Genomic DNA, 25,006 nt, shown 5'->3' with positions numbered 1-25,006 from the left:
ATCTCAGTAATAGATAGGACATAGGCGTTGCGGGAGCTTTATCTTGCTTATAGCAAGATACATGGTCCTCTCATTTGAAGGTTTTCTTATTCGAGTAGTTATCGGCCCGATCCGTTCTCCTTTTTCCGTTCGCAAGCGACTTGGTCAGGTTCTGACTGAAAGACTCGTACGCTTGGGTTCCACAGTTCTCTCGTTGGTTTTCTAATGGTTTTTGATTATTTGTATTTTTTTGTTTTCCGTATTTTTCTTTGTTTCTTTCTCGTTTTCTATGTTTGTACTCTTTTTGCATTGCTTTTCTTCAAAAAAAAATATTTTCCTTGTATTTTTGTTTTCTTTGGTTTTATACTTCCCTCGGTTTTCATTGATTTTCTGAATTTTCCGAATTTTTTAATTTCTTTCTAGGTTTTCTTTCATTTTCCTTTATTGCACTAGTTTTTGTTTGGTTCTCTTGATTTCATCTGCCCTTTCTCTTCAGTTTCCTTTGTTAATTTTCGGCTTTTGTTGGGTTTCTTTGTTTTCTTTGTTTCTTCATAGGTTTTTATCTGGGTCGTTTTTAACACATGTCTATTTTTTAAGTACACAATGTACATTTTTAGTGTACACATGAAATATTTTTGGTGGCAAACATTGGTCATTTTTATGTACACAATGTGCTTTTTTAGTCAAATACAAGTTTGGAATTCTTTTTTGAATACATGGTCAATATTTTAAAATATAGGATTAGTATTTTGTATTGGCAATTAACATTATTTCACACACAATATACATTTGTATACATCAGGAGCATTTTTTATAATGGAACGACACAATTTTCAAATTAGCAACATCTTTAATAAAACTTCTCTAACAATATTTATATTAGGTTAATATTTTTATATACATGATTAAAGTCTTTTCATATACATATCTTGATGACTACTTTTTTTTACACATTTGTACATTTATGGTGTACACGAGGAATATAATTTTATACAAGTTTACCATTTTCTCAAATACATGGTTGACATTTTTTAATATGCGATGGACACGTGAAAAATAAAAAGTAAAGTGGAAAATCAAAATAAAAAATAGAATAGAATAAATAGAAACTAAAATATAAAATAAAAATAAAAAAGGAAAAATCGAGCATGACATCAGCGATACTAGGCCGGCCCACCGCCTTCAAGCGAATCCAGCTATTATAAGTAGAACATGGCCGTTGCGTTGCCTGAAGGTTTTCTTACTCGTGTAGTTATTGGCCCGGCCCGTTTTCCTTTTTCCATTCGCTAGCCCCTTGGTCGGATTTCCTATTCGACGCATTTTGCGTTGGCAAACCCTATTTGACGCCCGCGTGCGTCCAACTGCTGCAGCTTCGCTGAAGCGCACGCAGGTGGGGGGGCCCAGTTTGCGGCAGAGCCTGCTGCCCGTTCTTTCGTTCGTCTTCTTCTGTTTCCTTTTTTTATCCTTTCGGTTTTTCCGTCCTATTTCTTTTACGTTATTTCTGTTTTTTATTTCCAGTTTTATCTTTCTCTTTTTCTTTTAAATTAAGGAAATGTTTCATCTTACATTTTTCATTAATAATTTAATACGATGAACAGCCTATGTTTCTTCTGTTTATTTTAGTTATTCTTCCTTTCTTGTGTATTATACAAGAGTGCATCGCATATTACGAAAACTTTCAACATATATTTAAGAAAAAGTTCACGCATGTTAAGAAAATGTTCATTGTGTATGTAAAATATGTTCAACATATATTTAAGAAAATGTTCATGCATATTAAGAAAATGTTCATTGTGTACGTAAAAAATGTTCATCATATATCACAAAAATGTTCAATGTGTATTTTGATATTGTTCAAGGTATATCAAAAAAATGTTAAATATGTATTTTCAAATTGTTCAGCATATATCAGAAAAAAAGTTTCAATTTGTATTTGAGAAATGTTCATCGTATGCTATGGAAATGTTCAACGTATATTTATTTAGAAATGTTCAATGGTCGAATTTTTATTTTTGGATTTGTCACTACATATAGTTCTTAAGCATTCACGCAGAAGCTCTCGCGGGAAGGAATGCTAACTATCTATCGTACGGTTCAGAGTTTGATTCGTCGATACAGCTTTATTTTTTAGGATTTTTAGTACTGGCTCCCTGTCATGCCAGTTAATGGGCCGGCCCATTCAATCGTGCCCTGTGCGAATGCGCGTCTTCTTGATGCACTCGAGCGTCAGCTTTTTTTTTTGAGTATCAGTACAAACACAAGCACTCATATACACGCCCATACACTCATCCCTATGAATGCACACACGCACATCCTACCTCTATGAGCACCTTCGAGAGACTGAGCCGGCATATCATCTTGAGATTTACGAAGTCACCGTAGACGCCTCGTTGTCGACGAGAACGTCTCCTTCCACTGAAAGCGCATCGCGAAAATCCTGAAATAAATTCAGAAATAATGCGAACATCAGGATTTAAACCCTGGTGGGTTGGGGATACTACTGTCCACCTAACCATCTCAACCACAGGTTGGTTCACACTCGAGCGTCAGCTAGGGACTCCCTTTTGCGTTAAACTGCGAAGCGACGCACGCACGGACCCCCGACCGGGCCGGCCTAATAGAAGGCGCTATAGTGAGCGCGCATGTCTCCTTTTGGCGCATTGATGTTAAAAAAGGAAAAATCGCACAGAGTCTCTCAGTAGGATTCAAACTCTGCACTTCCATCTAAGGTCAGAGAGCAGCTAACAAGTAGACCTAACAAGTGCATGTGAGAAAGTGGGACCGTAAAGGTATAAGAACTAACACCAAGGCAAAATGCGGACAGTTTTTTTTTTATATTGTTTGAACTTTCCTTGGAAATTCTTATTTTTTGTACCAACGCGCAAAGTTTGAAAAGAAGACAAAATTTTGGAAAACAAAGACAAATTTCAAAATAAATAAATAAAAACATGAACAAATTTCGACAAAACAATGTTTGGAATTCCTGAATATTTACAGAAATAGCGAACATTTATTGACTTTTGAGAACAAAAATTGGATAATGGGAACAATTTTTGTAAAGCGCAAACATATTTTGAAATTTCCTAACATTTTTTTAAACTCGAACATTTATAGAATTTTGAAACGAAATTTGATAATATGAACATGTTTTGAATTGTTTAATAATTTTTTAAAGCACGAACATGTTTTGAAATTTTAGAAGCATTTTTTGAAAACACGAACAATATTTGGATTTTTGAGACAATTTTTAATATTCTGAATAGTTTTTGATATTGGTAACATTTTTTGAATTGTTCAACTGTTTTTGAGAAGCATGAACAATTTTTGAAATTCCCGCATATCATTTGAAAAGAGGAACATATTTTAATATTCTGAACAGTTTCAAAAAACACGATCATTTTTTGAAATTCCTGAACATTTATTGAATTTATGAACAAAAATCAGAAAAGATGACAATTTTTTAAATTTTGAGAACTATTTCAAGAACATGAACATTTTTTTAAAACTTTCATGTATTTCTAGAAATTGTGGCACAATTTTCAAAAACAAGAACATTTTTTCTGAAAAAATAGGAACATTTCTTTTTTTTGGAAAATCCTAAACATTTTGTAGAACTGCGAACTTGTGTTGAAAAAGAAAACGAAACAAAAAGAAAGGAAAAGGAAAAGAAACAGAAAAGTGAAAAAACTGGAAAACCAATGAAAGAAACGAAAACCCTGTTCAGGGAACCTTCTAGAAGGTTCACAAAACCGGATTTGGCAGTTCCTAACGTACCTTCATAATTGGGCCGGCCCAAGCAGCGTCCCTCGGTCCTTCCCCTTGCAAAGCGCCTGCATTTTGCTGCAGTGAGCGGCCAATAGGAAATTTCCGTTTGCTTGGGTTCCACAGTTCGCTTGTTGGTTTTCTGTATTTTTCTTTGTTTCTTTCTTGTTTTCATTGTTGGTACTCTGTTTGCATTAGTTTTCTTCAGTGTTATTTTTTTCTTGTATTTTCGTTTTCTTTGGTTATCTATTTTTCTCGGTTTTCATCTGTTTTCTGAATTTTCCTATTTTTTGTTTTTTCCTTTTTTTTCCTTTTTTGCACTGGTTTTTCTTCGGTTCTCTAGATTTCATTTTTCTTTCTCTTCAATTTCTTTGTTAATTTTCGGCTTTGGTTGGTTTTCTTTGTTTTCATTGTTTCTTTGTAGGTTTTTATTTGTTTCTTTTCCTTTCAACACGCATCTATTTTCTAAGTACACAATGTACATTTTTAGTGTACGCATGAAATATTTTTGGTAACACACATTGAAGATTTTATATATACCTGATGTACATTTTTCCTGAAGTATAAATTTTGAAATATTTTTTGAATAGATTGTCAATATTTTTCAGATACAGGATGAACAATTTTTATGGGCAGCTAACATTTTTCACACAAAATATAAATTTGTGTATGCATCAACAACATTTTTTGTATAAAATTTTAAGATTTTAAAATACAAAAATAACTCTTTTAAAATATAAGTTTTTATGTCTACTTTGATTTCATGTATATTGTATGTTTTTGGTATACATCAAAAACAATTTTTATACAAGTTTCGCATTTTTCAAATACATGATCAACATTTTTTCATACACATTATATATATTTTGTATACATAAGAAACATTTTTATATGCACACTTTTTACATTTGAATGCTTGATTAACATTTTTTAAAACTTCATTAACATTTTTATATGCACACTTTTTTATACCCATTATATATTTTTGTATACATGAGAAACACTTTCTATATACTCATTTAACAATTTTTTAAATCCTTGATTTAACATTTTCTCATGTATAAAAAACTTGATTACAATTGTTCATAAACATTATATATTTTTGTATAGATTACAAACATTTTTATATACACATTTAATATTTTCAAATGCTTGGTTTTCATTTTTCAAATACTTGATTAAGATTTCTCATAGCCTTGACTAACATTTGTTAAATACATAATCAACTTCTTTATACACATTTTATATTTTTTCTAATGCATTTTTTGCATACACAAGTAAAAAAAAGTTATATACACATCTAACATTTTCAAATGCTTCATTAACATTTTATAAATGTTTTCCATAAAGCATTCGTTGTAACATTTTTTAACATTATGATAGATAGATAGATAGATAGATAGATAGATAGGTAGATAGATAGAGAGAGAGAGAGAGATCCTACCAACCAAGGTTAATTACTGTACATGTCATATACATACATATATATATATATATATATATATATATATATATATATATATATATATATATATATATATATATATATATATATATATATAGGATCGTGCTATTCGTCATCCTGGGTGAGGAATAGTTATTCTTCACCCCCTTTATTTTACCATCAATGCATCGTAAATTTACGTTTCGTAAGTTTTGTCTTATTCCCGACGCAAAAAGGGACCGTAAGAAAATATATAATCGCCGTAAAAATATTTTATATTATGTAAAATTACAAACGTAAAAACATAGTCTAAAATACACATAAACTATAATTTTTTTTGTCTTATGACCTATATTTTTATTTTCTTATGTCAAATTTTACGTGGTGAATCAATAGGAATGTAACTATTTGAATTCGAAACGTAATTTAATTATGAAATGATCGTAAGATTACCTCGGGTGAAGAATAACTTATTCTGCACCCTCGGTGATGAATAGTAACACTATATATATATATATATGTGTGTGTGTGTGTGTGTGTGTGTGTGTGTGTGTGTGTGTGTGTGTGTTTGTGTAGGGTCGCGCTACTCGTCACCCTGGGTGAGGAATAGTTATTCTTCACCCACTGTATTTTACCATCAATGCACCATAATTTTACGTTCCGTAAGTTTTGTCTTATTTCTGACGCAAAAAAGGACCGTAAGAAAATATATAATCACCGTAAAAAATATTTTATATTATGTCAAATTACAAACGTAAAAACATAGTCTAAAATACACATAAACTGCAAATTTTCTTATTTTATGACCTATATTTTTATTTTATTATGTCAATTTTTATGTAATGAATTAATAGGAATGTAACTATTTGAATTTCAAACATAATTTAATTATGAAATGATCGTAAGATTACCTCAGGTGAAGTATATGTTCATATACTGTATATAAGATATTCCAAAGCAACCTATACGAAAAAATGAATGTGAGTCCATAGTTTTTGTATATTTTGAAAATACCTTCATATATGTACATGTAAAATAAATTTACTAAAGAATAGTAAATACTACCTAAAATGTACTCCCTTCGTTACTAAATATAAGTATTTTTAGAGATTTCATAATATGAACTATATACGAAGCAAAATTAGTGAATTTACACTCTCAACTATGTTTATATATATCCATATGTAGTCTGTTTTGAAATCTCTAAAAAGACTTATATTTAGGAACGGATGGAGTAGGATATATACTACCCAACTATTTTTATATACTATATATAAAGCGAAAAAAGAAAGCAAAAGACAAAGGACAAAAACAAAGAACGTGAGAAAACAGAAGAAGAAAAACAAGGCTCTGGCCTGCTGCCTCCCCCGCGTTGGCCAGCGCACTCTATCGTTCACTTCAGGTGAGGCTAGCCTCCAACTCATGTTGAGTGCGGCGATTATATCTTGCCTTAAGTGTCCGTAGTACCGGCCTGGCCCATTAGCGCATACTTAAAATAAAATGAGAAGAAAAAGGTGACCACATGGGTATCGAATTATGGCCTACGGCCTTCGGCCTCCTGCTCGATGGGCCGGCCCACTTTGGCACTCGCTTAAGGCAAGATGATGGTCAGCGCTGCTAGCCACTGGCACCGCGTCGGTTTCGTGATAATGCATTAGGGCGTGACCTACTTGAAGCAAAACAAGTCTGTGCTCCACTGGTTTTGCTGGGTATGTTTGTTTCTGTGGCTTCTTTTGTTTTTCAGAGGGTTTTCTCTGGGTTTTTTCTCTGTTGTCATTGGTTTTTTCTTTCAATTTTTTTATTGTTCTTCTTTAGCTTTCTTTATTTTTACTCAGTTTTCTTTCTTTCTCCTTTTTCATCTTAATCTTTGTTTTCTCGGGTTTCATTGTCACATATTTGGTCTATATCTAATACATTTTTCTAATACATGTTTAACATCTTTTAAATGCTTGACTAACAATTTAAGATACCAGATTAACTTTTTTAATGCATAGTCAATAATTTTTTCTACACAAATGGAACATTTTTTTCAAATGCTTTATTAACATTTTTATGTACAAATTTAATATATTTTTAATACATAGTCGATTGTTTTTTCTACACATTTAGCATTTTTTTAATACACGGTCAAAACAATTCTACACGGATTTCATTTTTTAAAATACAAGTTAACGTTTGTTAAATAAATATTTCACATTTTTGCTATACATGTTTAACATTTTTCAAATGCAAGTTTAACATTTTTCAATACATGGTCAATATTTTTTATACACATTTTAACATTTTTAAATGCTTGATTAGCATTTTCTAAATAATTGTTTAATATTTTATTTAAAAAGCGTGATTACGATTGTTTAAACATATTACCAACTTTTCGGAAATTTTATTTCTTTTCTATACATTTTTCTTATACATGGTAACATTTTTTCCTATACACATTTAATATTTTTCAAGTGCATGATTAATATTTTTCAAAATATTATGTAAAATATATTTTCTGAAAATTTTGAAGTGTAAAAAAAATAGAAAATACCAAAAAACGAAAAGCAAAAGAGATTTTTTTTTCAAAATAACTAGGATCTAGCCTCCAGCTCACCTGGGCCGGCCCATGTCAAGCTACCTATTAGAAAATGTTGACCACATATTAAAAAATGTGTATAGAAAAATGTGGAACACATACTAAAATTATTAAACTTGTATTTGAAAAATGTTAAATGTGTACATAAAAAATGTTGACCATTTAGTAGGAAAATGTTAATTAAGAATATAAAAATGTTACTCATGTATAGAAATAGTGTTGACAAGATGTTCAAAATTATTGATAATGTATTATAAAAAAGTTGAACATTTATTATAAAATTTTACTCCCTTCGTATAGTGATCTAAACAATGTTATATTTCTTTACAAAGAGAGTATTAGATATATACCAAAAGTGTATATGGAAAAACAGGGAAAATCACGGGAAAACAAAAAACCAATGAATATTGACAAATAAGAGAATGAAGAAAAATAAAGAAAACAAAAAAAAGCCAATGAAAACTGAGAAAGAAACAAATAAAATAAAATAAAACAAAGGGAAATGGAGAAAAAAACAGTGAAAGTAGAGAAAAAAGAAAGAAAACCGGTGTCAAATCAAAAATTAAAATTCAGTGGAAAAAACCGGCTATCTTAGGTCAAGTATGTCACACCCTATATGACTAACACAAACATGGCTATAGGGCACTGGCTAGCAATTCTACGTAGGAATTATGAAGTGCAGGGTAAGAACCCTGGCGATGTTTTCATTTTCCTTTCCCGTTGTTTTAAAGATTTGCTAATGGGTTGGCCCACATTCTAGTGCGAAGAGCAATTCCCTTCAGCGGGAGGAGCTTTCCATCTCGTTTAAGGCGAGAAATAGCTCTCGCGCGTTATGAGCGTGGTATAGGCGCCAGCCTCGCCTGCTCACATGGTGGTGATGGGCCGGCTCAGTGGGGAGCTGATCTGGCGAACCTGATGCTGCGATAACGTCACGTTAAATTCTTTTCCTTTTTACAGTTTTATGTTTATTTTTATTCAAATTAATATTATATATATAGCTAGCACAAATGCCCGTGGGTTGCAATGAGAAAATTGACATTTTGTGCAATAATAATGTCTCATAGCACCGGATTCACTATAAAGAATATGCTGCAATGTAGCATCCCCACCATACCTCAAATCCTTCCTTTAGTTAGCCTCATATATTTGAATATTCTATTTATTAAGCCCAAAATTGTTGTTTTAATTATTCCAACGGTTTACCCATAATTCTTTCTTTAATTAGTCACATCCATTTAAATATCTTATTTAAGCCCACAATCCTTCCATGGGGCCGCTTGTATGTTTAGTGGTGGGAACCATTATTATAAAGCAAGGTGGGATTAGTAAACATATAAGATGTATAGCTCGTTGGTTATTACATCAAAGAGTCAGACAAAAGGTATTGTGTTTAATTCCCACAATGTTGATTTATTTTGACCTAATTATTTTTCGCGGTCTCTATGAAAGCCTATAGAAGACCCATCAACATACAAGTACCTGGCCCAGATGGCTTACCATATCTACGGGCAAACCATATGGAACTTTAGTATGGGCTCATACCAAACGAGAACAATGAAAAGGACCAAATCAGACCAAACCAAGAATATCTATTCCCTTTAATAATAGGTAGAGATGTTTTAAAATCATCCAATTAAAAATGTTAGCATAGTATAAATTTATAGAAAATATGTATAAAAATGCTAGTCACAATGAAAAAATGTACCAACATTTCAAAAAAATGTATTTTTTCTATAAATGTGTATACAATGTAAAGAAAAACTTTTATGTAATATATTTGTACGAAAAAATGTATTTAACATTTTAAATGAATATTCTTGTGTTTCAAAAAATGTTTGTGAGATTTAAAAATGTTTATAAGAATGTAAATATAAGTCTGTGTAAGTTTCAAAAAATGTCTATTGCCAACTAAAATTATGTATGTGAAATTTATAAGAAAAATATATATATACAATGTTAAAGAAATGTTATGCTACTTTGAAAACTATTTAACGACATTTGAAAAATATGCCAATGCATATTTTGGAGAAAGTGTTCAAAACATGTATTTAAAATAATAGTTATAGTATATTTGAAAAGTGTTAAATGTGTACAAAATAATGTTCAGATGTATAAAAAATGTATAATGTGTATTAAAAAGAATAGGCATGAAACCATGTATTTTTTGAAAAAATATCATGTATTTTTTAAATGATAAACATGTATGAAAATAATTTTTTTGTGCGAACAATATATATATATATTGTTACTATTCATCACCCAGGGTGCAAAATAAGTTATTCTTTACCTGAGTTAATCTTACGATCGTTTCATAAATAAATTACATATAAAATACAAATAGTTACATTCATATCGATTCACTACGTAAAATTTGGCATAAGAAAATAAAAATATAGGTCATAAGACAAAAAAATTGCAGTTTATGTATATTTTATACTATGTTTTTACGTTTGTAATTTTACGTAACATAAAATATTTTTACGATAATTTACATTTTCTTACGGTCTTTTTACGTCGGAAATATGACAAAACTTACGGAACGTAAAATTATGATGTATTGATGATAAAATAGAGCGGGGTGAAGAATAACTATTCCTCACCAAGGATGACGAATAGCACGACCATGAACAACACTATTCTAATTTCAGAATTAGAATAATTATTTGGATCACAGCAGCCCTATATAGGCCAGACGGGATGTTTCCGAACTCCCAAACCGGTACGAAGGGAAAAAAAAAGAGACAGTGCCCCTCCCCCGCGCATCGTCCCTTCCATCCCCCTCACCTCCTGACAGACGCCTCAATCCCGCGCGGCGACCCAAACCCACCCCGCCGGCGCCGGCAACCAACCCCTCTGTCCGCCCCCGCGCAGGCCTCAACATCAACCTCTCCTCCCACCCACCAGTGCGCCCCACCACCAACCCTGAATGCCGCCTCCCGGAGCAGGACCCCCCCCCCCCCCCCCCCCCCCCCCCCCCCGAGCGCCTCCGCCGCCCGATGCAGGTCGCCCCCAAGCAGCGCCACGGACGGGTCCGGCCGAAGATGGTCAGATCCACCACCACGCATTTCAGGCGAGATCCCTTGGTCGCTTCTCTATCTCTGGGTCAGGTCCCAGCCCAGCTTGCGCCCCTCCCATCCTTGTCGTCCGGCAACCAACTCGCTGTAGCTGCCACGTCCCGCACTCCTGCCCCGTCGCATTTGCCTGGGTGCGCCATGGCTTCGTGCTCTCCGGCGGGAGACACTTTTGGTACTCGTCCGTATCCTGCTCCTCAACTTCGGCGACGTCGCTAGCCAACACTGCATCCGGCCTCCGTCCATGCAGCCGCCGACGGCTCCTTTTTGTTGCAGCCGCTCGCGCTCCTCCGTGGAGGCCTTTCATGGTCGCCACCCTGCACACCTTGGCTTCCCTGAGCAACTTCCCACGTCGCTGCAAGATGGCCATATGTTCGCCATCCCTGGAGCATTACTTCTTGTGGCGCCTCTTACTGACCTTCCTCGGCGTCTCTCATCGACCTCCCCGACGACTCTCATCGACCTTCCCCATCGACAAGGTACAAAAGGTTTGGAAGGTCCTCCGTCATGTGCTATAGGAGAACCAGGTCAGCGCACAAAAAAAGCAGCGACAGTGGTCTTCTCAGGAGCTAACAGGAACCTCTCTCTCAGCTACTGATGGACACCATACTGTAAATTGACGCAAAAGAACAAGTTCTGATTATGTGCTATGTACAAGTTCGCTGGAATTTGTTTCTTCCATTTTAGTATAGATTCTTCCCTGTGTGTAAAGTTCTTTGAGATTTTTGTTTCCAAGATATGGGAGAATAATCCTGAGTGGGAAGGTCATATGAATTTGGGGCATTATTCTGAGTGGTAAATTCAAGTTCTATATGAATTGCAACCTATTGGTTACAGAGTTCGTATGTTTTGCATATGTACTGCAAAAAGAAACTCCTCTGTCCTATCCCCTATTGCAACCCCACCGCTCGCTGCTGACGCCTCCAGGATTGAGTTTGTCTCGCCGCCTCCGGGATCGAGGTCGACGAGGTAACTCATCTTCCTTCCCCCCCCCCCCCCCCCCCCCTCTCTCTCTCTCTCTCTCTCTCTATTTTGCAGACCACCATTTTCTTCAGTAATTTGTAAGGCTGCAATCCAACATGTTGATCTTCTCCAGTCCAATGCGTTGTTTCTTCAGTCAGATGAGGTTGCTCTGGTGATTTGTTTGTGTTCTAGAGGGAAGTAATTAACTTTGGTTTCCAGTTTTATGAAACTAGAGTAGTACCTACTGTATAATTGAGCAAAAATATTGTTGCATTGTACTAATGAAAAAACAGTGTAGAGCTCTGTTGTAGTTAATTGGTACTCCCTCCGTCCGAAAAAACTTGTCCCAAGTTTGTTCTTCAAATGGATGTATCTAGCATCAAGTTAGTGCTAGATACATCCATTTGAGGCACAAATTTTCTCGGATGGAGGGAGTACATGATGTTTCATGCTGCTAGCTGCGTACAGTAGTATGTACAGCTTCTCAAAGCTGGGCACTGGAAAATGTATTCTATTCTTTTGTTTGTAGTACTTGTGATGTGGCCTCTAAATTATATAAGCTGCTGATCAACTCCATGTACGACTGAACTGCAACAGTGATGGCGAGTTTCATTTCTGTCTAAGTCATGATAAAACACTATGAATTGATGCTTGGATATACTCACTTCATTGCTTTCCTATATGTAGCTTAATTAATTCAGTAGCTAGCCGCCACCGCCTACTTCCTGGTGCGACGGCAGCCCCTCCCACTCCGGCGCGAGGTCGCCGCCCCCACCTCTTCCTGGCGCGCTGTCGCCCCCCTGTACCTGACGCGCCCTCACTGCCGCCAGCCCGCACCCTGCCGCCCAACACCTTCCCATCGTGCGCCTCCCAACGCCTGGGCGCCGCCGCCCAAAGGTTCTGTAGATGCTGACCTGCCACTGCATCGCCACTGCAACTTGCTGCTCACTCGTCCTCGCACATGTGTCAGCAACGCAAGTGGGTCGTTGCAGTCCACCTCCTGCTACAGCAGCAGGACGACTCCTTCACGACGCATCTCACACTCATGGAGGCGGTGTTGTCTCCGGCGAGCTCCTCCATCCCTGAGCGCGGCGCGTCCACGAGTGTGTCCTCCTCACGTTCCCTTCCTCATCCTTGTGTATGCCTATTTCGATGTGAAAAATTCCATCAACTAGTTCGTATCTTACGGTTGTGCAGGTTGAAAACAAGTAAAAAAAAGCATGAAGATTGGTGTGTTCTGATTGGGATCAACCCATAAAAAGGCGCAACATCAAAACAGAGGAACAAATCCCCCAAGTCTAGTGTTGTTTTGGGAGGTAGATTGTAGTGTTATGAACTTTGTTTCTAGACAAAATTCTGCTGTTGTTCTCCTCTGGTCCGTCTTTGATTCGAGATGAGTAAGCATTTCTTCTGATACATCTTTCATTCCCGTGTGCTAGTTAGTACTAAACTTTCCTACATGTTGATGCATCCCACGTGCACATCTTCAACCTCCCTTCATGTGTGTTCTGTGTGTAGAAAAGTGCTCAATGAAATTTATGTTCCGAGAAGTTCATATATTATTGTGTGGAAAGGTAGTTGAAAGAGAGAAGTTCATCCTAGCTACTGGTGTCGTTCAATGTGTATATTGAAAGAAGGGAAAAACAACATGTGAGCATCAGTGTGTGGGTGTTGTTCTATTGTCTCTCTCTCTCTCTCTCTCTCTCTCTCTCTCTGTGTGTGTGTGTGTGTAACTTTGCACAAAAATAAACTCTAGAAGTTCACAAACCCCCGAAAAGACTACAAGTTAAAAGACAAAACAATAGACAATTTTTTCTGTCTCTGAAACTAAACCAAGAAGTTCAACTTTAAGATACATAGCAGGTCGATGTTTATAAGAAAACCAGAATTTTTTTGTATCTAAAAAGAAAAGCAAGAAGTTCAAATTAACATAACACACGACTTTGATGCTTATTTTTTATAAAAAGAACATTGTTTTACGTTTTCAAAAAAATGAAAAAATAAAGTATTTCAAACAAACCAAGAAGTCCAAATTATAAAAAAAGAGAAGTTCAATTTTTCTAAAAAAACACAGGATTTCTTCGTTACTAAAGAATAAAATTAAAGAAGTTCAAATAAAAATAAAAGGAGTAGCTTGATGTTTACGGAAAACTCAAATTCTTTCCATTTCTAAAACATGTTTGATGCTTATTTGAAAACATATTTTTATCTAACAAATAAGACTAAGAAGTTCAATTTGAAATAACATAAAATTTCAAAGAATATAAAAACTCATATTTGTTGCAAGAAGTTCACGTGCACCCCCATGCACGGTTCAAAATTTTTATTGCGGGACGTTCGACCTCCAATTACATGTTTTAAAAATAGCAAAAAATGATGTCTGATCTTCAATTGCATGTAATTCAACGTATACACAAAAATATGACCGAAGTTCATAATGAAAACAACGAGAAGTTCAAGTACTGCAAGGAATGCATTTCAGGTGAGAATAAAAGGATAGAAAAATAAAAGCTTAAAAGGTTTGTTGAAAGAAGTTCAAGTGCTCTGTCCGAAGAAGTCCAAAAATTCTTGCGAGAGAGGTTCACCTTGTATTTCCATGTTCATTTTTTCCATATAAAAATTGAATACAATTCTTTACTCAAAATATAAAAAAAGGTGAATTTCAAATTGAAATAACAGAGAAGTTCGTAACCTAGTATTTACCTGTTCAAAAAATAAAAACACAACACCATTTTTTGCACTTTTAAAAACAACTCATAAACAAAAAAAGGTTGCTAGAAGTTCAGGTGCTCAGCACGGGGAAGTTCAAAAACTTCTTGTGAGAGAGGCAATCGGCACTATATATCAGTTGTGCAACTCTGATGAACGGGTGAGAAATTACAAACAAAAAAAACATGGTAGAAGTTCAAGTGAAAACAGCGGGAAATGCGATGATTATAGAAAACTTAGATTTTTCTCGTTATTAAAGAATGAAAAAAAGAAGTTCAAAAATAAAACAACAAGAAGTTCAACTTTTAAAAATAGAGTGCTTCAAAATTTCATAAAAAGATTAAAGAAATAAAATCAGGAAGTCCGTATTAAAAAGATGAAGAAGTTCAATGATTATAGAAAACTCAGATTTTCCTCGTTATTAAAGATTGGAAACAAGAAGTTTAAAAATAAAAAACAAGAAGTTCAACTTTTAAAAATAGAGCGCTTCAAAATTTTATAAAAAAGGATTAAGAAATTCAGATAAATATTTATAAAAAACTCAGATATTTTCACGTAACCGAGAGAAGTTCGATTGATAACTGCCAGAAGTTCATGTACTACATGGTGTGCATTTTGTATTAAAAAAATTAAAAAAATAAAGACTAAAAGTTTTGTTGTTATAAGTGCAACTCCTCGGTCAAAAAAAGTTAAAAAAAATTATTGTGAGAGTGGTTTGTACAAAAGGAGTATCATTTGTGTAACACTAACGAATGGATGAGAAAATTACAAACGAAAATACGTCACAGAAGTTCAATATGAAAACAACATGAACTTCAACTACTACGCTGAATGAATATCAGATGAAAAACTTTTAAAACCATCACGAGTATGAAAAAACGACCAACACGGGAAATTTATGTGCTTACAGCAGCTTTCCACCGGTATATCACTTGCTCAATTCCGGTGAGTGGATGGAGAGTTACGAGCAGTGGATGGAGACCTACGAGCAAAAAAATCACGTGAAAAACAGAGTGAAGTTCAGGTACACGCGCCGAGAAGTTCAGATTCTTCACGCGGTGCATTTTCGAAGAATCTGTTTCGCGATAAAGGCAGAACAAATGATCTCGCCGTTTTCGAAATTGCAGGAAAAGGGATAGGAATCAGAGAAAACCATCAACATGGAAAAGTTTCGCATTTTCCGTAGCTTTTCGGAGGTATATTATTTGGCTCATTCCGATAAAGTTTGTAGAAATTACGGTGAAAATACGTTTTTAGCCATTTTCCAAATTGACTTAAAACCGTAAAGAATTCGGAAAAGTTTCGCATTTGTTCAAGCTTTCCAACGCCATATCATTTGCTGCATTCGGACGTACGGTTAAAAAAATTAGCTCGAAAATACGAACTCGGTGGAACTTGTATCAGTTTCTAAATTACTTTTAAACCGTTCAAAATTACAAAACACTTTTAACATGAAAAAGTAGCGCATTTTCATAAACTTTCCAACGCCATATTATTTTCCTCAATTGGATTAGCCGTTTAGAAATGGCATCGAAAATACAAATTTGGGTGTTCCATTTGCGAAATTCTATAATTTTCCGAATTACTCTTTAACCGTAGGGAATTAGAGAAAACTTTCAACATGTGGAAGGATCAGTTTTGCAGCAGCTTTCCAACGCCATATTATTTGCCTCATTCCGATAAACGGTTTAAAAATGCGATCGAAAATACGATTCACGTTTTTTGTATGAAGAAAAAACGGTTTTCAAAACTGCTCTTAAACCACTTACATTTTGCCAAAAATTTAACTTGGGTCATGATATTGATGTCCATAGCTTTCCAACGGTATATCGCAAGCCCCATTTGGACACCTTTTAGCTGAAGTTCAACCTAGTACTCGGGGAAGGTCAGGCGCGTTACTCAGGAAGTTCATGTTGTGATCAGAATATTATTCTCATCCCGTGATCAGAATAGTGTATATATATATATATATGAAAAAACAAAAAAAAAAGTAGTATTTGAAAACATATAATCTGTAATTGACAAATGTTAAATGTGTATAAAAATTGTTTCATATGCACATAAAAAATGTACAAATGTGTATGAAGATGAGTATAAATTAAAATATTTATTTGGATAAAAATGTTAATCATCTATTTGGAAAAATACTAAACATGTATAAAAATATTCATTCCAGGAGATACAAAAAATGTAAAATATGTATGAAAAAGAATAGATATCAGAACATCTATTTCAAGAAGTTTTAAATCATGTATTTGAAAAATGTTAAACATGTATTAAAATATTGTTTAGATGTATACAAGAAATGTACAATGTGTATGAAAAAAGTAGAGATCAAAACATGTATTTGAAAAAACAAATGTCGAATGTGTATAAAAACATGCTCCTAATGTATACTAAAAATGCGAGTGTGAAGAAAAATAGACATGTGTTGGAAAAACATTGAAACAGAAGAAAGAAACAAAGAAAACCAAGCAGAAAGAAAACCCAAAGAAAACCAAAGTAGAACCACCGCAAAACAATGGAAACAGTGGAAACCAAAGAAAACAAGAGCAAAATAGTGAAAACCAATGTAAACCAAAGAAACCGAAAACCCCGAAGAAAACCATTACAAAACAGCAAAAACAATGCAAACGAGGCTACAATTCTGGGCCGGCCCAGTACTGTAGTGAGGAGACAAATGCTTCACTTGAGGGGAAACACATGAGTGAAAGCCGAGAAAGAAACAAAAAAAGGGAAAAGGAAAGAAATAAAAATCTGTGAAAACTGAGAAAGAAACGAAGAAGATTGTTGGAAAACAAAGAAAAGCTGAAAAACTAAGAAAACCAGTGAAGAAACAAAAGAAGAAGAAAAAGAAAGGGGCGGGGCACCTGAAGAATATCGAGCCCAAACTAGTGCAACGATTGACAATAACCACCCGCAAGCGAGCGTCTTGTATCGAAATCTAGCGAAAGTAAAAAAACTAAATCAGCCGGCCATTATCCTCGCGCGGGAGAAAAACCTGCAACGAGATGGACGCCACTCTCACTATAAGCGGGATGTAGTTCTTGTGGAGGGAGTAGGCCGGAGAGCTCACCATGGGCCACTGGGCCATCGGCGGAGATGGGCTGGTGAGGTTGGGGGCTAGGGATGACGGTATATAAACTCGTTAGCAATACTCTGTAGGGTGGGAACGTGGCCAGAAGTACCATATCGTAGGTTCGGGCCTCCAGGAAGACGTAACACCCACGTCCTTCTTGTGGATTGTATTCATGATGGAGTACCTTGCGCGAGGGTTACATTGGGGGACGAAATGTGAGACTACTGAGAGTATGATTCTACCAGAGTATATGGGAATGGCTGCCTCTAGCCCCCACCTTATATAGATGACGGTGTCGGATTTCGGGTTCTGGCAAAACCCTTAAGGTTCAAACACTGGGGTGCGCGCGAAGATCTCTCCCTCACCGATCACGCCCTCGAGCACTTCGCGATCTCAAAGGCTAGCTCGACGAACTCGCAACACAAGAGACACAAGATTTATACTGGTTCGGGCCACCGTTGCGGTGTAATACCCTACTCCAGTGTGGTGTGGTGGATTGCCTCTTGGGCTAATGATGAACAGTACAAGGGGAAGAACAGCCTCCTGAAGGTGAGGTGTTCTTGTGCTTGGTGAGTGTGTGGATGGGTTGGATCTAAGATGAGGTCGATCCCCATAGCCGTGGTGGCTAATCCTATTTATAGAGGCCCTGGTCCTCTCCCCAAATATTGAGCGGGAAGGGAGCCAACAATGACCAATTTGAAAGGGGACAGCTAGTACAAGTTATCCCGACAAAAGCAGTCTTCGCGTGCCAAAGGCTCTGGTGGTGACGCTGTCTTGGGGTCCACGGTGACCTCCGTCCTGCCGTCCTGCTGGTCTTGGTCTCGTTGCACCGGTATGGAAACCTTTGCTTGACACCTTGGTACTCTTCGTCTGCGCTTGCCTCCTTAACACCAAAGAGGAAACAAGGACACTGTGAGCTCTGGCGCCCACCTGACGCCCGCCTGGTCTCGATCGTCATGGCTCACATCATTGAAACCTCGCGAGGTTTGCCTGGCCTTGATCTCTCCGCCCCTCACGAGCCAGCCTGGTGAGGCCGCTCCTGAGGAGGTCTTGTGCCGTCTGCCTCACGAGGCTTGGTCCCTTGCAAGGGTCTTCAATGCTTGTTGGTGAAGATGGGTTGTATGGGCCCGCTGGCAGAGCCACGCTGTGGGCCGCAGGCAGGCAAGTCTGGGGACCCCCATTCCCAGAATGCAGACAGTAGCCCCCGGGCCCAAGGCGCGCTCGGGCTTGGCTTCGAGGTGAAGGCAAGGGGCAAGTGCGGAGCGTCGCTGGCCCCAATAGCCTGCGGCCTTGGTCGACGCGTGGCGGTTGATTGGACGTGGGCATCTCAGCTTCTCCACGCAGCCTTGATACCCGCCTTGCTAGGTGGCCACCGCGTTCTACACGGTTTCCCTCCCGTTGTTGCCGTGCGCTCCCCAATTCTCCCGCTTCCTCGAAGCTCAGCCTCTCCCCCGATCCGATCTGAGCTCAATCCTCCCATTGTCATGGCATCGAACCAGTCAGAGAAAGGGAAGAGTCCCATGTCTTCCGCCGGGCTACACCCGGCCGCTGAGCCTGCCGTTGACAGGTCGCTGGTGCTCAACCAAGAAGCCATGGACAAGGTGCTTCCCATACTTGGCTCCAGCTTCAAGGAGTGGGGAAGGACGGTGGCCTGGCCTGCGTCTCATGCCCGCATCGACCGGATAGCCATCGAGGTCCCATTCTTCATCGACGCCCTTTGGGCTGGCCTGGTTCCTCCTTTCTCCGCCTTTTTCAACGCAGTGCTTGCCCATTATCAGATCCATATACTGCACCTTGATCCCCAATCCATGACCCTTCTTGTCGTCTTCACCTTTGTTTGCGAGCCCATGGTAGGCATTACTCCTTCCATGGCCCTTCTCCGCCACTTCTTCTCGCTGCACCTGATTGATCCCCGGCAGAGCTCAGGATGCCTAAGCTTTCAGGCCGTGGTGGCGACGACCGGCGCGGGGATTGACTTCGAGCTCCCACCATCCACAAGCGAGTTTCGGACACGGTGGGTATTTGTTGATGTCGGAGTGCTCAGCCCCCTGCTCTCTTCTCCGTCAGCGCCTGCCATTCCTAGCTCCGGTTGGTGCCACCAAAGGCTCACCGATTCGTGCCTAGCCCCCGTCTGGCTTAGGCTGAAGTGGCTCAAGGACCTTGATGTGACGGCGCCTATGGTGGTGAAGGAGTTCGTCCGGCACCGAATCGCTCCGTTTCAGCGCCATTCTCGACCGATGTGGGCCTTGCTCAACAGCAAGGACCACATGAGACTTCAGGAGTCCGAGCTCCCCCTTGAGGCGCGGCGAACATTGCTCGAGGTCCTAACGGGTGTCCCATTGCCAGACGACATGCCGACGAAGAGTTGCCTTCTGTACCGCTGCTTGAACAAGGTGACATTCGCGGATTAGATGCCCTCCTTCGACGAGTGGGGGCTGCGTCCAATCGGTCTGGTGGGGCCCCGTGAGAACCCCGTTGACGTTGTTCCCCTCCTTGTTGCTGGCGTCGGGCTCGCCCTGAGTGTGGATGCAGGGGGCAAGCATTGCTGGAGGCCGATGGCGCAGGCGCCGTGGTGCTGATGCCACCCAGGGCTCCTGAGGCGTCGTCCTCGGGAACTCGCGACTCTTGCCCTGGGGCGGTGGTTGAGGGGGTGACGCAGTCCGCGTCTCCTGAGGCTGGGGCTCCTGAGGCCTCGGCAGGCCGATGCGAAGCAGAGCCCGATAGCTCCCCTCAGCTTGGCGCTCCTGAGGCCGCCCCTCTGAGCACTTCTCCGGCTGCGCCTCGTGTTGGCCGCCATGTCCAGCGCTTCGGTCGGCTTTGCATGGACTTCGAAGAGCTCCGCAAGAGGAAGGGGTCCCCAAGCTGCGGCAACGGCACCTTCGGGCCGTTAAAACGGAGGAAGTACATCATCGTTGACGAGTAAGTACCTTATTTTGGTGATTCTCCGCGTGCTGCTTCCCTTCCTGACGACGTCTCTTTAGGGTCCCTTCCTCCAAGGCCGCGAAATCTCCAGAGAAGCAGCCCCCTCTCGCCTCGCTTCTCCCGCCAGACTCGAGCGCTGCAAGCCCGCGCGCTGCTCATGGCGTGGAGTCAACCGGGGAAGCCAGCCCGTCGACAAGGCATCTTGAGCCCGCGCCCTCACCGTCCTTCCTCCGAGGCCTTGCTTGGGACACAGCAGGCATGCTAAAGCTTCCTCCCCTGGTCGTGGACGGTGGTTGGGTGGCTTCGGTCTTGGGCTCCTCTTCAAGCAGCGGGCCTCCACTCGCTCGGGTTCCTCCCGAGGCTTGGCCTGCAACTGGGTGGGTGCCAGCCCCCAGCCCCCTGCTGAAAGGGGGCGAGCCGCTTCGGGCCCCATTTGCGGTCCCCACGACAGAGGACGAAGTCAGCAGCATGCTCGAGTTGGCGCAAGAAAGGAGCATCGTCCGCCACGAGCTCTTTCAGGAGGCAATGGGCGCGATGAACCAGCTTGGTGAAGAGCTCATGGACGTGGATGCGCGCCTCGTGGCCGAGGGTCTTCGGCTGGTGGAGGAGCGGCGTAAGCTGAAGGTGGCTATCAACCTCGGGCGCCACCAGCTCGAGCTTGATAATGCGAAGGCCGAGGTTTCCCTCGTAGCCTCCCATGAGGCCTGCTCCCGAGCTCTGGAGGAGGCTCAAGAAGCTGACCGCCGTCATGAGGCCGCGGAGAAGTGCGTGTGGGAGCTCCAAGCCTAGAGCGCCTCCTTGGACCAGCAAGTGGAGGCGCGTAGAGCCGCCCTCGCATCGTTGAGGGGGACGCCCGCTGAAGAGGAAGAGATCCGGAAGCGCGAGGAGGCATTGGCGCTGGAAGCCGTGGAGCGTAGCCTTGAGCTCGAACATCTGGAGACGAGGGAGCGTCAAGTTGCCCAAGCATAGGATGGCGTTGGCGCGCGCGAGGTCAGGGCCCAGGAGGAGGTCGATCGTCGGGTGGCCGAGGCTCGCGCGGATCTCGAGGGCAGGTACGACCTGAAGCTGAAGCTCGTGGAAGCTGAGGCCGCTGGTAGGACTGCTGCCCTCAAGTCCAGGTTGATCGTGGTAGAGCGGCGCGAGGAGGCCGCCGCAGCCGCCCTGGTCTCAGCGCAGGCCAAACTGGCCTCCGCCCGCGCCGAACTGCCCCCCCTTCAGCAGCGGGTCACCGACGCCGAGTCCATCGCGCGGCAGAATAGGGAGGAAGTGCTTCAGCGGCGGACGTTGGAGCGCGTGCACGCCCCCATGCTCGAGGACCTCAGGAACAGGGCCAATATCGTCCTAGGCCACACCTACGATGAGAATGCTCCTCATCCCCACGCGAACGACTACGCCAGCCACCTCCGCTTCTTTACCAGCGTGGTGACGTGCCTGGAGAGTCGTTCAAAGAGAGCTCGCCAACTTGTTGAAGAGAGGAGCCGCGGCCTGCTCGGGCGCGTGTTCTCCCGCGTCTTCAGCCATCTCCAAACACCGACCCCAACTTCGATTTTGACGCCGCCATCGCCCCCGTACCCGAGGCCATCCGGGGTGATCTGTTGCATGGGTGGAAGACCATGTGGATGCGCTGGTCAGGGCCTTCACTTCCGATGACGATGGGGTGGTGGTCGCGGAGGACGCGGGCGACGTGATCGACGACGGTGATGGCGGCGCTGGTGGAGGTGATGGCGATGCCAGTGATGTTGGCAGCGATGCCAGCGACACGTCTGAGGGCGATCCGGGGGACGTGGCGAGCGACATGTCTGACTGATCCCGTGTTTCACAGTTGTTTGTCCTGCACACAGAAACTTGGGCGCAGCCCTTGAGATTGTAAGAGCATTTTGGGAGGGGAAGCCCCTCATGTAAATACACTACTGCCTCTATCTTGTTAGGTCGAGTTGAATATGCGTCTTCATGAACTCATGTATCCTGGGGAAAAGTTGTTGTTGCGGTTTACCTTAGCCTGGACGAGCCCCCAAACCGGCTCGTGAGGTCATGAGTTTCTAGGAAGCTCCTGAGGAACCCGTCGGCACGCCCGAGGGGGGCCGCGTGATAAGCAAGTGCTAGCCTTGGCGCGACATGCGCGTGGCGCGCGTGTGCCGTGCCTAGCCCCGCTCGCGAGGGGCCCACGAGGGGGAAGTGACAGGTGCGAACTCTGAAATAAAGCAAGAACCAGATAGCAAGAAATCACTTCAACGAGAAAAAGGCACCCCCCGCGTGCATCAATGAAAATTCAGCTTCAACTTAAATCCAAATCCAGAAAGCAGGGTTATAGAAAAAAGATCCAAAGCAAACGTCGCATCCGGCACCTAGTCTAGTCTTCTTGTCTTCGAGTCTTCTCACCAGCGCGGAGCTAAGTGCTGCCACTAGGACGTGGGAGGGAGTCCCGGAGGCCCGAGGGCGGCACTCCTGAGGCTCCGGGGTGTGTACAGCCCCACTTGAGAGTGTCACGAGCGGAGACCTTCACAGGCGTGAGCCTTATTTCATATCGCTAGACGAGGGCCCCGCCTTGCGCCTCCCTCGACCACTGTTGGGGGCGACTGGTAACCAGGACGACAACAAGGGGCAAAGGGGACACTAGCGGCGCCCTCGGCGACCACGGGTCCTCTGCCGGGGGTAGGCTCTAGAGCACCTCCCCAGCAGAGGGCCTACCTCTGGGGGATACCTTGCTCCACGCGGCGCGGGGAGGGGCCTCGCTCCTGGCCCCTCTCCTACAGCCCCTAGCGTTGGTTTTCCCTTGAAGAGGAAAGGGTGATGCAGCAAAGCAGCGTAAGTATTTCCCTCAGTTTTTGAGAACCAAGGTATCAATCCAGTAGGAGACCACGCGCGAGTCACCTCATACCTACACAAACAAATAAGAACCTCGCAACCAACGCGATAAAAGGGGTTGTCAATCCCTTCACGGCCACTTGCAAGAGTGAGATCTGATAAAGATAATAATAATAAGATAAATATTTTTGGTATTTTTATGATATAGATTGAAAGTAAAGATTGCAAAATAAAATAGATTGGAAACTTGTATGATGGAAAATAGACCCGGGGGCCATAGGTTTCACTAGTGGCTTCTCTCAAGATAGCATAAGTATTACGGTGGGTGAACAAATTACTGTCGAGCAATTGATAGAAAAGCGAATAATTATGAGAATATCTAGGTATGATCATGTATATAGGCATCGCATCCGTGACAAGTAGACCGACTCCTGCCTGCATCTACTACTATTACTCCACACATCAACCGCTATCCAGCATGCATCTAGAGTATTAAGTTCATAAGAACGGAGTAATGCCTTAAGCAAGATGACATGATGTAGAGGGATAAACTCATGCAATATGATATAAACCCCATCTTTTTATCCTCGATGGCAACAATACAATACGTGTCGTTTCCCTTTCTGTCACTGGGATCGAGCACCGCAAGATTGAACCCAAAGCTAAGCACTTCTCCCGTTGCAAGAAAGATCAATCTAGTAGGCCAAACCAAACTGATAATTCGAAGAGACTTGCAAAGGTAACCAATCATACATAAAATAATTAAGAGAATATTCAAATATTGTTCATAGATAATCTTGATCATAAACCCACAATTCATTGGATCTCGACAAACACACCACAAAAGAAGATTACATCGAATAGATCTCTAAGAAAATCGAGGAGAACTTTGTATTGAGATCCAAAGAGAGAGAAGAATCCATCTAGCTAATAACTATGGACCCGAAGGTCTGAGGTAAACTACTCACACATCATCGGAGGGGCCATGGAGTTGATGTAGAGGCCCTCCATGATCAATGCCCCCTCCGTCGGAGCTCCGGAAAAGGCCCCAAGATGGGATCTCTTGGGTACAGAAGGTTGCGGCAGTGGAATTAGGTTTTTGTGGTGCTCTTTGATGTTTTCAGGGTACGTATGTGTATATAGGAGGAAGAAGTAGGTCGGTGGAGCCACGAGGGGCCCACGAGGGTGGAGGGCGCGCCCAGGGGGGTAGGTACGCCCCCTGCCTTGTGGCCTCCTCGTTGATTGCTTGACGTCCACTCCAAGTCCTCTGGATCATGTTTGTTCCAAAAATCACGCTCCCAAAGGTTTCATTCCGTTTGGACTCTGTTTGATATTGTTTTTCTGCGAAACACTGAAATAGGCAAAAAACAACAATTTGGGCTGGGCCTCTGGTTAATAGGTTAGTCCCAAAATAATATAAAAGTGTATAAATAAGCCCATTAAACATCCAAAACAGAATATATAATAGCATGGAGCAATCAAAAATTATAGATACATTGGAGACGTATCAAGCATCCCCAAGCTTAATTCCTGCTCGTCCTCGTGTAGGTAAATGATAAAAACAGAATTTTTGATGTGGAATGCTTCCTAACATATTTCTCAATGTAATATTCTTTATTGTGGCATGAATGTTCAGATCCGAAAGTTTCAAGATAAAAGTTTAATATTGACATAAAAACAATAATACTTCAAGC

Source organism: Triticum aestivum, chromosome 5A, assembly GCF_018294505.1.
Source record: "Triticum aestivum cultivar Chinese Spring chromosome 5A, IWGSC CS RefSeq v2.1, whole genome shotgun sequence".
NCBI lineage: Eukaryota > Viridiplantae > Streptophyta > Magnoliopsida > Poales > Poaceae > Triticum > Triticum aestivum.
Note: the sequence above shows the minus strand (reverse complement) of the source record.